Source organism: Mustela erminea, chromosome 2 (assembly GCF_009829155.1).
Source record: "Mustela erminea isolate mMusErm1 chromosome 2, mMusErm1.Pri, whole genome shotgun sequence".
NCBI classification, from domain to species: Eukaryota; Metazoa; Chordata; class Mammalia; order Carnivora; family Mustelidae; genus Mustela; species Mustela erminea.
In genome coordinates, this window is record NC_045615.1 from 98,930,965 (window position 1) to 98,943,790 (window position 12,826).

General features: G+C 45.9%; 1 protein-coding gene across 9 annotated transcripts in view; it reads left to right on the forward strand.

The window, feature by feature from the left end:
- Positions 1-2,127: 2,127 nt before the first annotated feature.
- The window catches only part of ADD1 (adducin 1), an 82,561-nt gene continuing 71,862 nt past the window's right edge, over positions 2,128-12,826 (forward strand). For 4 of the 9 annotated variants that reach the window (XM_032333644.1, XM_032333646.1, XM_032333650.1 and 1 more), the window contains exon 1: positions 2,129-2,383. The gene's annotated coding sequence lies outside the window, so the exon portion shown is untranslated. Of the gene's footprint in view, positions 2,384-12,826 lie in introns of all 9 variants that reach the window. The other 5 variants (XM_032333643.1, XM_032333648.1, XM_032333649.1 and 2 more) reach the window with 2 other exon arrangements.

Below are 12,826 nucleotides of genomic sequence, written 5' to 3' on the forward strand. Positions count from 1 at the left end.
CCTATGGGGGTGACTGCCTCTCACCACTGTCTTTCAAGGCAGCTGCTGAATGGGGATACAGTGAAGCAGCAGACCATTTTTAGCCTATACCAACATAGTAAGCCAACCTTCCCGTGAATTAAGCACAGGTTTTTTTTTGCTCCTCTGTCACTGTGTCCAGGGAATCCCTGACACCACTGGTGTGAGGTGATAGCCACTGCTGCTCTAGAGGCAGATGAACAAGGGTCTGGACCTCCCACTGCATCCTCCCATTGCATGAAGCCTTTCAGTCCTGGATCTGACACTTAGATTGTGATGTATCTACCTGAACTCGTGTCCTGGTATCCGGATGGGACCAAGCAATGGGCAATTCTGGCCTCAGAGTCACCTTTTTTTTTTTTTTTTTTTTTAAGATTATTTATTTATTTGTAATAGTGGGCAGAGAGGCAGGCAGAGAGAGGGGGGTAAGCAAGCTCCCCAGTGAACATAGAGCCCGATGCAGGGCTCGATCCCAGGCTCCTGGGATTATGACCTGAGCCAAAGGCAGAGGCTTAACCCAGTGAGCCACCCAGATGCCCCTCAGAATCACTTTTGATGTCCCATAGAAACATTCTGTTTCTACCAGAGCCCAGTAGCAAGCCAGAAGTTACTTTCTGAGTTGCTTTGATTTGTGAGTTTGTAGTTTGCACCAGATGTAAAAGGAAATTCAGCCATTATGTCTTCAAATCATATTTGTCTTCTTCCAAAATGGGGATCCCCTGATCCCCATTTTCAGGGACTCCAATTACAGATTTATTTGGCCTCTTGAAGTTGTTCCACAACTCACTAGTGCTCTGCTCGTTCTTCTCAGGCTTGTTACTCTGTGTTTCATTTACTTTCTCCATGTCTTCCTGTTCACTTTTAACAAATTTTTTCTTTTTTTAAAGATTTTATTTATTTATTTGTCAGAGAGAGAGAAAGAGAGCACAAGCAGGCAGAGTGGAAGGCAGAGGCAGAGAGAGAAGCCGGCTTCCTGCTGAGCAAGATGCCAGATGGGGGACTCGATTCCAGAATCATGAGATCCTGACCTGTGCTGAAATCAAGACCCCTCACGTAAGTGACTGAGCACCCAGGTTCCCCTTTCACTGACAGCTCCAAGCACCAAGCCTTGTTCTTGGGTGCAAGGGAAACAAAATTAACTGATGTAGAATTGTGGAGTCTTGTCCAGAAGTGCCCTGAGATCAGAGGTCACAGATGTTAACCCTGGACAGTATCACTGACCTTTCTGTGGGCAAAGCCAAAGAGGTCCCTGCTGGGAAGAAGGCCCGGGTTCTACACTGCTCTTCCCCTGCTAGCTTCAGTTTTCTGTGGTATAAAGGGAACAAGAAGCTCTGCTTCTCTGTGTCCAGGGCCTTTTGGGGACTCAGATGAGCCAAGAGGAGGGTGAGGATAGGGTAAGGTGCTGGCCTGGTCTCCAGGCTAGCCTCCTGGTCACTGACAGGTGCCCTGGCCTGGACTCCTACGACTGGTTCTGCGGATGTGACCGGCGCTTGTTCATCCAGCACCGGCAGGTCAGGCCCTGGGCAGTAGGCAGCCACCTTGTCTGTGGAGCCTTATCGCCAAGCACAGACCCTGCTGTCCTGACTCCACCCTGGCCACCAGCCACAAACTCTGCCTGTGCCGCCGCCCGCCCGCCCGGGGCCCAAGGCCGGGCACACCGGTGCAGGGTCCAAGGGTCCGCCTGCTGGAGGAGCGCACGAGGTGGGCAGGGAGTGGCGCGGCCGCGGGCTCCGAGGGTTCCTCTGACCTGGAACGGGGCCCTTTAGGACGCTGTGCAGCCCAACCGGGCACCTGGCCTGCAAGGGGCCTCCACGAGAGTCTGTCCAGGGACAAACGAGCGCACGACTGGTTCTGGGAGAACGGACGCTGCCAGCACAGCCGCCATTGCGAAGCTGCAGCCCAGGTGGCCAGCGGGGCCAGAACCTCCACTGTAAGCGTTCGGCGGGCGAGACCACACCCACCCGGTCCCTGCGGTCCCCAGCGGCCACAGGCGGGGCCTCCGCCCTTACCCTCCCCCGCACCGCACGAGCCCCGCCCCCTCCCGCCTCGCGGTCAGCCAATTGCATGGCGCGTTGCTTGGCGGCGCGGGGCCGGCTGGGCCTATAGGGTGGCGCGTTGTTGGGCTGCAGCGCCGCAGGCCGCACCCAGCTTCCGCGGCGGGGGCAGCGCCGGGGGCTGAGGGGGCGGAGAGGCCGGGCAGGCGGGGGTTGCGGGCTGGGGAGCGCGCGGCGGACAGGGGGCGGAGCCGGAGCCCGAGCCGGAGCTGGAGCTGGAGTCCGACCCCGAGCCGGAGCCCGAGCGGGAGCCGACGCGCAGTCCTCGGACCTGCGAACGCCCGTGCTCTGCTCGCGACTCGCCCCCTGAGGTGAGGCCCGCGTACAGGGGCGGCCGCGGGGGCCGGGGCGCGGCGGAGCGGCCGAGGGGCTGCAGGCCGGGCCGCTGGGCCTGTGGCGGCTGCGGCGCCTGAGAGGCCGTGGGAAGCGGGCGGGGGCCGCGCCGGGCGGGGCGCGGGCGGGTCTGGAGTCGGCCGCGGGGGCTCACGGCCGCGCTGGGAGGGGTGGTCGCCGCCCGGCCGGGACCGGGTGCGGAGGGGACGGCGCCCTGCATACCCTTGGCGGCGCGGGCTGCTCGGTGGGAGCGGCCGGGCGGCCGGCGTGGGGGCTGGGTGGTGGGCGTCGGGGGTCGGGCTTCGGCGCAGTCGGCTGCCTGCAGCGTCTGCGGCTGGCGGCTGCCTGTGGGCTTGGGAGCCAGTGCAAGCGGTGGGTTCCGGCAGCCAGACCCACCTGCCGACTGTCATGCGGGACGGCCGGGGCGCTTGTCGTCGTCTTCTCGCTCTTTTCTGTCTGTAACATCTGTTGGGGGAGATGTCAGAGGGTTCTGCTCTGGGCAATCACTTTTGTGTGTATTCTCGTAATCCACGGCCTTGGACGTTTTTTGGGTGATTTGTGTTCGCTTCCTGCGTCCCCACCTTCCGAGCACTACTTCGGCTCACCGGGGACTGCTGGTGGCGGGGTGTGTGATTTTGTGCCTAAATGACCGGAAGCAACTGGTGGGATCCTCAGGACCAGAGCCCGTCCGGTGGCTGAGTGTGTTGATCTTACGGGAAGAGCTCTGCGTACTTGAGGACGGTGGGCTGAAATCCTAACGGGGGAAGAAATAGGCTGGCTGAAAGGGCGCTCTGTCTCCTTTACGGGACGTCATTGGAGCCTTGGGGGAGAACGAGTGGGAGTTCAGCAGCTCTGGGAGAGGGCACCTGTGGCCTAGCGGGTGACTGGGAGGGGGATTGTAAGGTTCAGTCTTCAGCTAATGCGCTTATGCGATGTAGAAATTGCATTGTAAAATCCGAACATTGTAAAATCTCGACATAGCCCTCGATTCTGACTGTGGGAGAAAACTGGAAGAGTAAAGATTTTTTTAAAGGAAGTGAATGGTTTTGGCAGTCAACTGCTTTTCAGAGTTTTGATGTGGTTTACAGCAGGACAGCTGGTATGGTTTATTTTACTGCTTGTCACTATGTTTAGATTTTAGTCACAGAGGCTTACTGAATACTATGAATCTAAATTCTACCCAGTTTCCATGAGATGGGATTGTTTTCTTTCTAAAATATAATTTATACAGCTGATCATTTTCCCCTTTAAGTCTTTGACATTACCTGATACTGATAAGGTTTTGTTTGGTGTTCAACCTCGTGTTACTAATTTTACCCTAAAAGCTCTTTCTTTAGATGGTTATTGGTTTCCAGTTAGTTCTTTCAAGTAGTCCTTGTATTGTCAGAAAAGTAAGTAATTTGAAATACTTTAAAAGATAGTTTAAGGGGCATCTGGGCAGCTCAGTTGGTTAAGCATCTGCCTTCGGTTCAGGTCATGATTCTAGGGTTCTGGGATCCATCCCATCGCAGCCCTGCTCAGCGGGGAGCCTGCTTCTCCCTCTCCCTCTGCCTGCTGCTCCCTCTGCTTCTGTGCTGTCTCTCTCTGTCAAATGAAGAAATAAATATTTCTTTAAAGATTTTATTTACTTATTTGACACACACACAGAGAGAGACAGTGAGAGAGTGAACACAAGGAGGAGCAGAGGGGAGAAGGAGAAGGAGGCTCCCCGCTAAGCAGGGAGCCTGACATGGGGCTCAATTCCAGCACCCTGGGATCATGACCCCAGCTGAAGGCAGCTGCTTAATGACTGAGCCACCTAAGCACCCTGAAGAAATAAAATCTTAAAAGAGAAAAAAAAAAAGATACTTTAAAAGAGATTGCAAAAAAAAAAAATCACATATCCAACCAACGTTAAAATTTACCTTGTCTTAATTTTTAAGTTTGACAATAAAAATGATATTTCTATTATGTGATACTTAGACTCCAGATTGATTTATTTTACATGTTAAATTGTTCTCAGGTATATGTACAGAGAATGGTGTAATAAGTCCCTGTTTACCCTCATCCAGCTTCAACAGTTGTTAACTCACAGCTGGTTTTCATCTGTATCCCCCAAACCCAGATTTCATGTCCTTTTAACTTGAATATTTCGGCATGTATATTTACATACATTTTTTTTTTAAGATTTTATTTATTAATTTGACAGAGAGAAATTACAAGTAGATGGAGAGGCAGGCGGGGGGGGGGGAAGCAGGCTCCCTGCTGAGCAAAGAGCCCGACTAGGGACCCGATCCCAGGACCCTGAGATCATGACCTGAGCCGAAGGCAGTGGCTTAACCCACTGAGCCACCCAGGCGCCCCTACATACATTTTTTAAAAAAAGATAAACACAAATACCACTATCACAAAAATGAATAATTTCTCATTACCTTCAAATGTCCAACCAATGTTAACATTTTCTTGATTGTGTCACAGTTTTTTTTTTTAATAACCGTTGAATCAGGATCCAAATTCTCTTTATGCATTGTGATTTATTTTAATCTATAGGTTCTCCTCCATCTTATGTCTTTCCTTGTAATTTATTTGTTGATAAACTCCGTGATTTGTTCTGTGGAATTACGGTCTGGATTTTATTCTGTATGGTGCTTAAACTACACAGAAATGGCTGTGCACTGGTAGATAAATCTAAAGGTGTGATCAGATTCAGAATTGATTTATTTTTAGCCAAAAGACTTCATAGGTTGGTGGGCAGATAATGGTTAGTAGTGTTTCTTCTTATAAGCGACTCTTGATGCCCAATGCCTAAAGCCCTTATTTATTTATTTAATATATAGAGAGCGCACAAGCAGAGAGGGGCAGAGGGAGAAGGAGAGGGCATCTCCAGCAGTCTCCACAGTCAATGTGAAGCCCAGTGAGGGGCTTGATCCCATGATTTGGAGATCACGACCTGAGCTGAAATTGAGTTGGTTTTTTTTTTTTTTTTAAAAGATTATTTATTTATTTATTTATTTATTTGGCAGAGAGGCAGGCAGAGAGAGAGGAGGAAGCAGGCTCCCTGCTGAGCAGAGAGCCCAATGCGGGACTCGATCCCAGGACCCCAAGATCATGACCCGAGCCGAAGGCAGCGGCTTAACCCACTGAACCACCCAGGCGCCCCTTGAGTTGGTTTTTAATTAACCATCTAAGCCACCCAGGTGCCTCAGAGTCATTATTTTATTAGGCTTTGGAAACTGTTGATATCTTAATTCTGTAACTTCATTTGTTAGATGGAATGCTTCTATAAAGAGAAATGTCTTGGGATGCCTGGGTGGCTCATTTGGTTGGGATGCTCTTGGTTTCTGCTTAGGTCATGCTGTTGGTGTCCTGGGATGGAGCCCTGAGTCAGGGTCTGTGCTCGGTGGGGAGTCTGCTGGAGATTCTCTCAGTCTCCCATAGCCCCTCCCCTTGCTTTCTCTGTCTCTCTTTCTCTCTCTGAAAAAAAAAAAGAAAAAAGAAAAAAGAGAGAAATGCCCCCTCCATAATTTGGTTATCCTGAATTTTAACTTTTTTGGGAAAAGTAGGGTAACTGCTTAATTCCTCTCCAGTAGGTTGCTAATTCTCAAAATGAGTCGAGATCTTCTGAAAGTAGCCAGTGAGTTGTATTATGTGTTTGTGTCATTGTGAACTCATGAATTTAAACACATTTGATACGGTTCAGTCCATTGTAGGTATTACCCTTATTGATGCTGAGATTGTCTGATCTTTGTCCAATAGGAATCTGTTTAGTTTGCCTCCTAAATCCTTTTTTTTTTTTTTAAAGATTCTATTTATTTATTTGACAGAGAGAGAGATCACAAGGAGTCAGAGAGACAAGTAGAGAGAGAGGAGGAAGCAGGCTCCCTGCTGAGCAGAGAGCCCGATGTGGGGCTTGATCCCAGGACCCTGGGACCAAGACCTGAGCCAAAGGCAGAGGCTTTAACCCACTGAGCCACCCAGGCGTCCCTGGCTCTAAGATTTTAACTACCCTAGATATCTCATATAATTGGAACCATGTGGTGTTTGTCCTTTTGTGGCTAGCTCATTTGCAAAATGTCCTCAAAGTTCATCCATGTTGTAGCAGGTGTCAGAATGTTTTTCCTTTTGAAGACTTAATAATACGCCATTACATAGATACAGCACATAACTGCTTTTTAGTAAATACTAGTGTGAAAATTTTATTCACTAATGGCATTTTTTTTCCTTATCCTATGAACTGATGAGAATTTTCTGGTACATTTTAAGTTATCAGACAGGAAGGAAATACATCATGTAGGTGTGATGTCATACTCAGAAATTCTGTTGAGAAGATTCCAGCCTTCTGTATTACATAGTGGTTGACAGCTGCCAGTATTAAAGACTTAAGTTTTACATTTTTTTCTTTTTTGAAATAGCTGCCATTTCAGCCCCTTAACTACAGCAATACTGTTTTGGGTTGGTTTCAGCAGTATCATTTCTCAGATAAAATTGTCTAACTCATTGACACAGAGAGTCCACTATTAATCAGTTTTTTTTTTTTTTTCTTTATTTATCTGACAGAGATCACAAGTAGGCAGAGAGGCAGGCAGAGAGAGAGGAGGAAGCAGGCTACCTGCAGAGCAGAAAGCCCTATGTGGGGCTCGATCCCAGGACCCTGGGATCATGACCTGAGCCGAAGGCAGAGGCTCAACCCACTGAGCCACCCAGGTGCCCCTATTAATCAGTTTGTTAACATTACATTTTAGTAATCTGTTTTTTCTCGTGTTACCCATGGTTCTCTCACCCATTATCTATGTACGTGTTTACTGAACTCAAGATATTTAAACTTTAAAGACTGAATTACTAGACCTGTAGAGCCTAAGTGTGTAAACAACTGCCTGAGGTCATAGTTATTAATGCTGTTTTGCCAACATCAGTTTTGTCAGTTCTCTCCTCATAATGCATCCTGAATCAGTCCTCCTGTCCCATATCCCTGTCACCACCTGGGACCCAGCAGCCATCACAACTCCTTTGAACTGGCACAGCAGGCTCCAGCTGGTTTCCTTGTCTTTCTAACCCGTTCTCTATCTTTCAGCTAGGGTGATTTACATAGAATATAAATTAGAATGTGTTCTGTCTTGCTTAAAACCCTTCAAAGACTGATAAAAGTGGTCGCCTGTAGGGACAGGGATCTTTGTGGCTAGGGTATAAGGATGGGAGGGAGAATTACTTTTCATTGTAGAAGCTTATATATCTTTGGATATATATTTTAGTTCATGTAGTTGGGTTATGTACTCAGAATAAAATAAGTAATCTTACAAAAACCCAGGGACTCCCCCCCCTTTTTTTTTTTTTTTTTTTAAGATTTTACTTATTTATTTGACAGACAGAAATCACAAGCAGGCAGAGAGGCAGGCAGAGAGAGGGGAGGGGGAATCAGGTCCCTGCTGAGCAGAGAGCACGATGCAGGGCTTGATCCCAGGACTCTGAGATCATGACCAAAGGCAGAGGCTTAATCCACTGAGCCACCCAGGCGTCCCCACTTTACTTTTCTTTGAGTAGAATTCTCCACTTTCATTCTACTTCTATCCCAGAATGAACTTTGGTATTTTATGTTTTTCCTTTAGCTTAATATAATTTCAGTGCGTTAATAGAAAGAGTTATAGGAAGTGAGAAAGACCTGGTTATGCCTAGCTGTGTGATTCTCTATTCCAGATTAACCTTGTTTGCTGAATTCTAAAACAGGAGGAGATGTATTTCCTGCTTCACATGGCATATTTATGGGGATTAGATATAATGTAGGTGAACCTGGCCCAGAGGTTACAGTGGAATCCCTTCTGTGCCCCGCCGGCAGATACCTCATGGCTTTTGGGCATAGGATTGTAGTAAGAAAGCAGATGGACATATAGTGCATCTAATCTAACCAGATGAGAAGATGGTGGAAGAAAATGAAATGTGTGCAATTCAAAGGTGCTGTTGCCACAGGAGTTTGCTACACAGAAGCATAGACGTAAGCCAGAAAGCTTGGAGCTCAAAACCTTTGGGCGAACTCTTAATTTTTATTTTTTCAGAAGGTGTTGCTTTACTGTCTTTTTGCTGTATCATTTTCTGCAAGAATCTGCTATCATCCTAATTTTTGTTCCTTTATGTAACCTGTCCCTTTTCTCGGGCTGCTTTGAAGACTTCTTCCTGTCACTGGTTTTGAGCAGTTTTATTTTGATGTGTCTGTGTGTGCATATTTCTTATGCTTGTGGGATTCATTAAGCTTTTTTCTTGGATCTGTGGGTTTATGTGTTCATCAGATTTGGGAAAATTTTGGGCATTATTTTTCACAGTTTTTCCTATTCTTTCTCCATGTGCTGTGCTTTGAGGGCTCCAATCCCATGCATGTTAGACCATGAAAAGTTGCCCCATAATTCACTGATGCCCCTTTATTTGATTGTCTTTTCTGTGTAGGTTTCGTTTGGATAGTTCATACTGTATCTTCACATTCACTGATTTTAGTTCTGCAGTGTTTAATCTGCCGTTAGTCTTGTTTAGTGTAATTTTTCATTTTAGATGTCCTGGCTTTCATCTTTATAAGTTCTATTTGTATCATTTTTTATACCTTCCATTTCTCTACTTAAGATTTTGAAAATATGGGATGTAGTGTACCAACTGTTCTAATGACCTTGTCTGCTAATTTTAACTTCTCTTTCAGGGCTGGGGTTAGTTTTGATTGATTTATCTCCTCTGGGTTATATTTTCCTGCTCTTTGCTTGTTTGGTAATTTTTTATTGGATACCAGACATTGCAAATTTTATTTTACATTGTTGTGTTTTGAATAGTTATTTATTCCTCTAAATACTCTTGATGTTCTGTAGCATTAGCAACAGGACTTTAAATTTTTTCTTGGTGAAAAATTGGTGAATTGCAGTATTTTCTTTTTATATAAATTAAGTTCATAGCCTTCTTGAGAATCTAAAATCACTTAAAAAAGCCACTTCCCTGTGAATCCTATATATTGTTTTGTTTTTATTTTTCTCCATGCTTTGGGAAATTATTTTGGAAGTGGAAGAGGGATGTCCTTTTTTGAATTCCCTATTCTTTAAAGGTTTTCAAAACCAAATCCAAGATTTGGTTAGTAACAGAGTAAATATGCTAATACCCCCTTAGTTTGGTCAGTGCTTACTGGCTATCACATGTCTCCTTAAAATAGGAATTTTGGGGCGCCTGGGTGGCTCAATGGGTTAAGCCTCTGCCTTCAACTCAGGTCATGATCTCAGGGTCCTGGGATTGAGCCCCACATCGGGCTCTCTGCTCAGCAGGGAGCCTATCCCCCCCCCCCCCCCCCGCGCCTACTGATCTCTCTCTCTGTCAAATAAATAAAATCTTTAAAAAAAATAGGAATCTTAACATAGTATAACATTAAACTTTAACAGAGCTGTTTAATTGTTAATGCTTATTCTGACCCACTTGCAGGAAACTTGAGCTGGAGGGGATGAAGGGGGAACAAGTTGAATTCGTTTTGCTCTTTGAGCTTTATTTATTCCAGAAGTACCTTTTTTTTTAAATTATTTTTAAAGATTATTTATTTATTTATTTGACAGACAGAGCTCACAAGTAGGCAGAGAGGCTGGCAGAGAGAGGGGGGGGAAGCAGGCTCCCTGCAGAGCAGAGAACCGCATGCAGGGCTGGATCCCAGGACCCTGGGATCACGACCTGGGCTGAAGGCAGAGGCCCAACCCACTGAGCCACCCAGGCGCCCCCAGAAGTACCTTTTTAAGCAGTTGTTATGGTCAGTGTACATTGTTTCTCATAGCTGTTAGTTTAAAAGTGTTCAGTGTATTTTGACAAGATGTGTTTTTTTTTTTTTTTTAATGAGTATGCTACCTAGGAAAAAAAATCTTTTTTTTAAAAAAGATTTTATTTATTTATTTGACAGAGAGAGAGATCATAAGTAGGCAGAGAGGCAGGCAGAGAGAGAGAGGGGGAGGGAAGCAGGCTCCCCGCTGAGCAGAGAGCCCGATGCAGGACTCGATCCCAGGACCCCGAGATCATGACCTGAGCCGAAGGCAGTGGCCCAATCCACTGAGCCACCCAGGCACCCGGAAAAAAACATCTTAAATAGAGTAGGACTTGAGTCTGTAGGACACTTACCTTTTAACAATGCCTTGAGAACCCTCTCTGCTGGGATAAAATAACAACAGTAATCTTTAAAAAATGTTACTTTACAAGCATATTTTCCATTCTATAACTTTATTAACTTGCCTATCAGTGTACTTACTGAGCACTGTTTTATCTGTTATATGTTGGGTATTATTCTAGGCCCAGTGGATAGATACACATTCCCCGTCTTGGAAACTTTTTTTTTCTTTTTTTCAAGATTTTATTTATTTATTTGACAGAGATCACAAGTAGGCAGAGAAGCAGGCAGAGAGAGGAGGAAGCCGACTCCCTGCTGAGCAGAGAGTCCGATGCTGCTGCTGCTGCTGTGGGGCTTGATCCCAGGACCCTGGGATCATGACCTGAGCTGAAGGCAGAGGCTTTAACCCACTGAGCCACCCGGGTGCCCCCCACTCTTGGAAACGTCTATTCTAGAATGAGAGATAGAGAATAAATGCTATGTTAAGTAGTAGTAAGTGCTGTGAAGATGGGAGGCATGAGGAAATAGAGAATGATGGCAGCAGAATCTATTTTAGATGGGTTTACGGAGGAGGAGACGTTTGATCAGAGATCAAATCTGTTTGCATCTGGGAGCAGGTGTGTTTGGGCAGTGGAAGTAGAGCTCCATCTTACTGTCCATGGTTTCTTGTTGCCTGTTGATGGCGGATACTAAAGGGGCGAGGCCACACGGGCTAGGTTTCTGGAAAAGAAGCCCATGTGGGCTGTGAGCTAGAGGAGGAGACAGAGCTGCACATGGTGAGTGCTGTTGCCCTGTGTGCGCCTAGTGACAGACACTGGGCAGTGTAGTTATGAAACGGATTTTTTTTTTTTTGAGCCCATCTGATAACAGCAACAGTAAAATTCTTAATGTTATTATTATAATAGTATTAGGATTATGTAATTATTAAATTATAACAGTGGCCACAGGTAATTTTTATTGCTCCCTGTGTGGGAAGTATTCTTTGAATTTGCTGCTGAGGAAGCTGTTGCATAACTTGTGGGAGAGTACAGTCAGGACACTGGTTTGCACATACACCTCTTTTAAGAAATAGTTACACAGAGGAGTGCCTGACGGCTCTTGGGGTTATGAGTTCAAGGCCCATATTGGGCATAGAGCTCATTAAAAAAGAAAAAAAAAGCCACAAGAAACAAGTTGAAGAGAATTTAGTAACTGTATGAAAAAAGTTATAAATAATGATCATTGATCATACTTCCCCTTAATACATCTTGGAGAAAGTTCAGTATCAGCACCCAGAAACCTGTTTTGTTCTCCTCAACAGTCTCAGGTGTCCCATTTTATGGGTGTACTATTATTTATTCAATTGCTCCTGTATTGATGGCTTTTTTTTTTTTTAAAGATTTTATTTATTTATTTGACAGACAGAAATCACAAGTAGGCAGAAGCAGGCAAAGAGAGAGGGGGAAGCAGACTCTGCTGAGCAGAGAGACTGATGTGGGACTCCATTCCAGGATCCTGAGATCATGACCTGAGCCGATGGCAGAGGCTGAACCCACTGTGCCACCCAGACACCCTCGATGGGTGTTCGTTTCTAGAATTTTACTGTTAGGGACTGTTTGAGTGAGTATTCTTCCATCCCGGTCTTCAGGCACTGTGATGTATACTTGTAGGTCTGTTCTGGGGAGTGAATTGCCTGGGTGGAAGGATGTTTGCACTTTAGTTTGCATAGCTGTTTCCAAATTACCCTCTTGAGGAGTTATAACAATTTATACTCCCATCAGCTGTAAGAGTTCCCGAAATAAGGAAGGATTTGCATGTACTGTGGAAGTAAGAGTGGTGCTTGTCTTACACCATTATTGTAAGGTACCTGATAAGCTGTCAGTAAACGGCAGTTATTATATTACTGTTAAAATTATGAACCTTTTTCTGAACTTTATTACGAAAAATATTGTGAGTCTAAGAACTGTTTCAGGAGGTTGGGAAAGAGAAATTACACAATTGGCCTAGCAATGTGTGCCCCCCAGGTAACTGTCACCTGTGTCGGAACAGATTCATCCTGCATCAAGCCCCAGAGCCCCTGAGCCTCTGGAGGCTGATGTCAGGAAATGGAGCTGTGGGTGCATGCAGGCTTGTGCTGGTCCCTGGCTGCTCACAGGGACGTTTGTTCCGCATGTGCTTTCTCATACCTGGAGTGGCAGCTTTGCTATTTGCTTGGGAAGGCCATCCCTTGAGAGCGACCTTGAAGATGTCCTGTCCTGAGCACTTTGCTCTTCCCTTCTCTTACTTTGAAAGGCTTGATGTTGGTTTGCCTTATAAAGTGACTTAGAATGACTTAAGGAGGTCTTTACCTAAAAAATAGGAG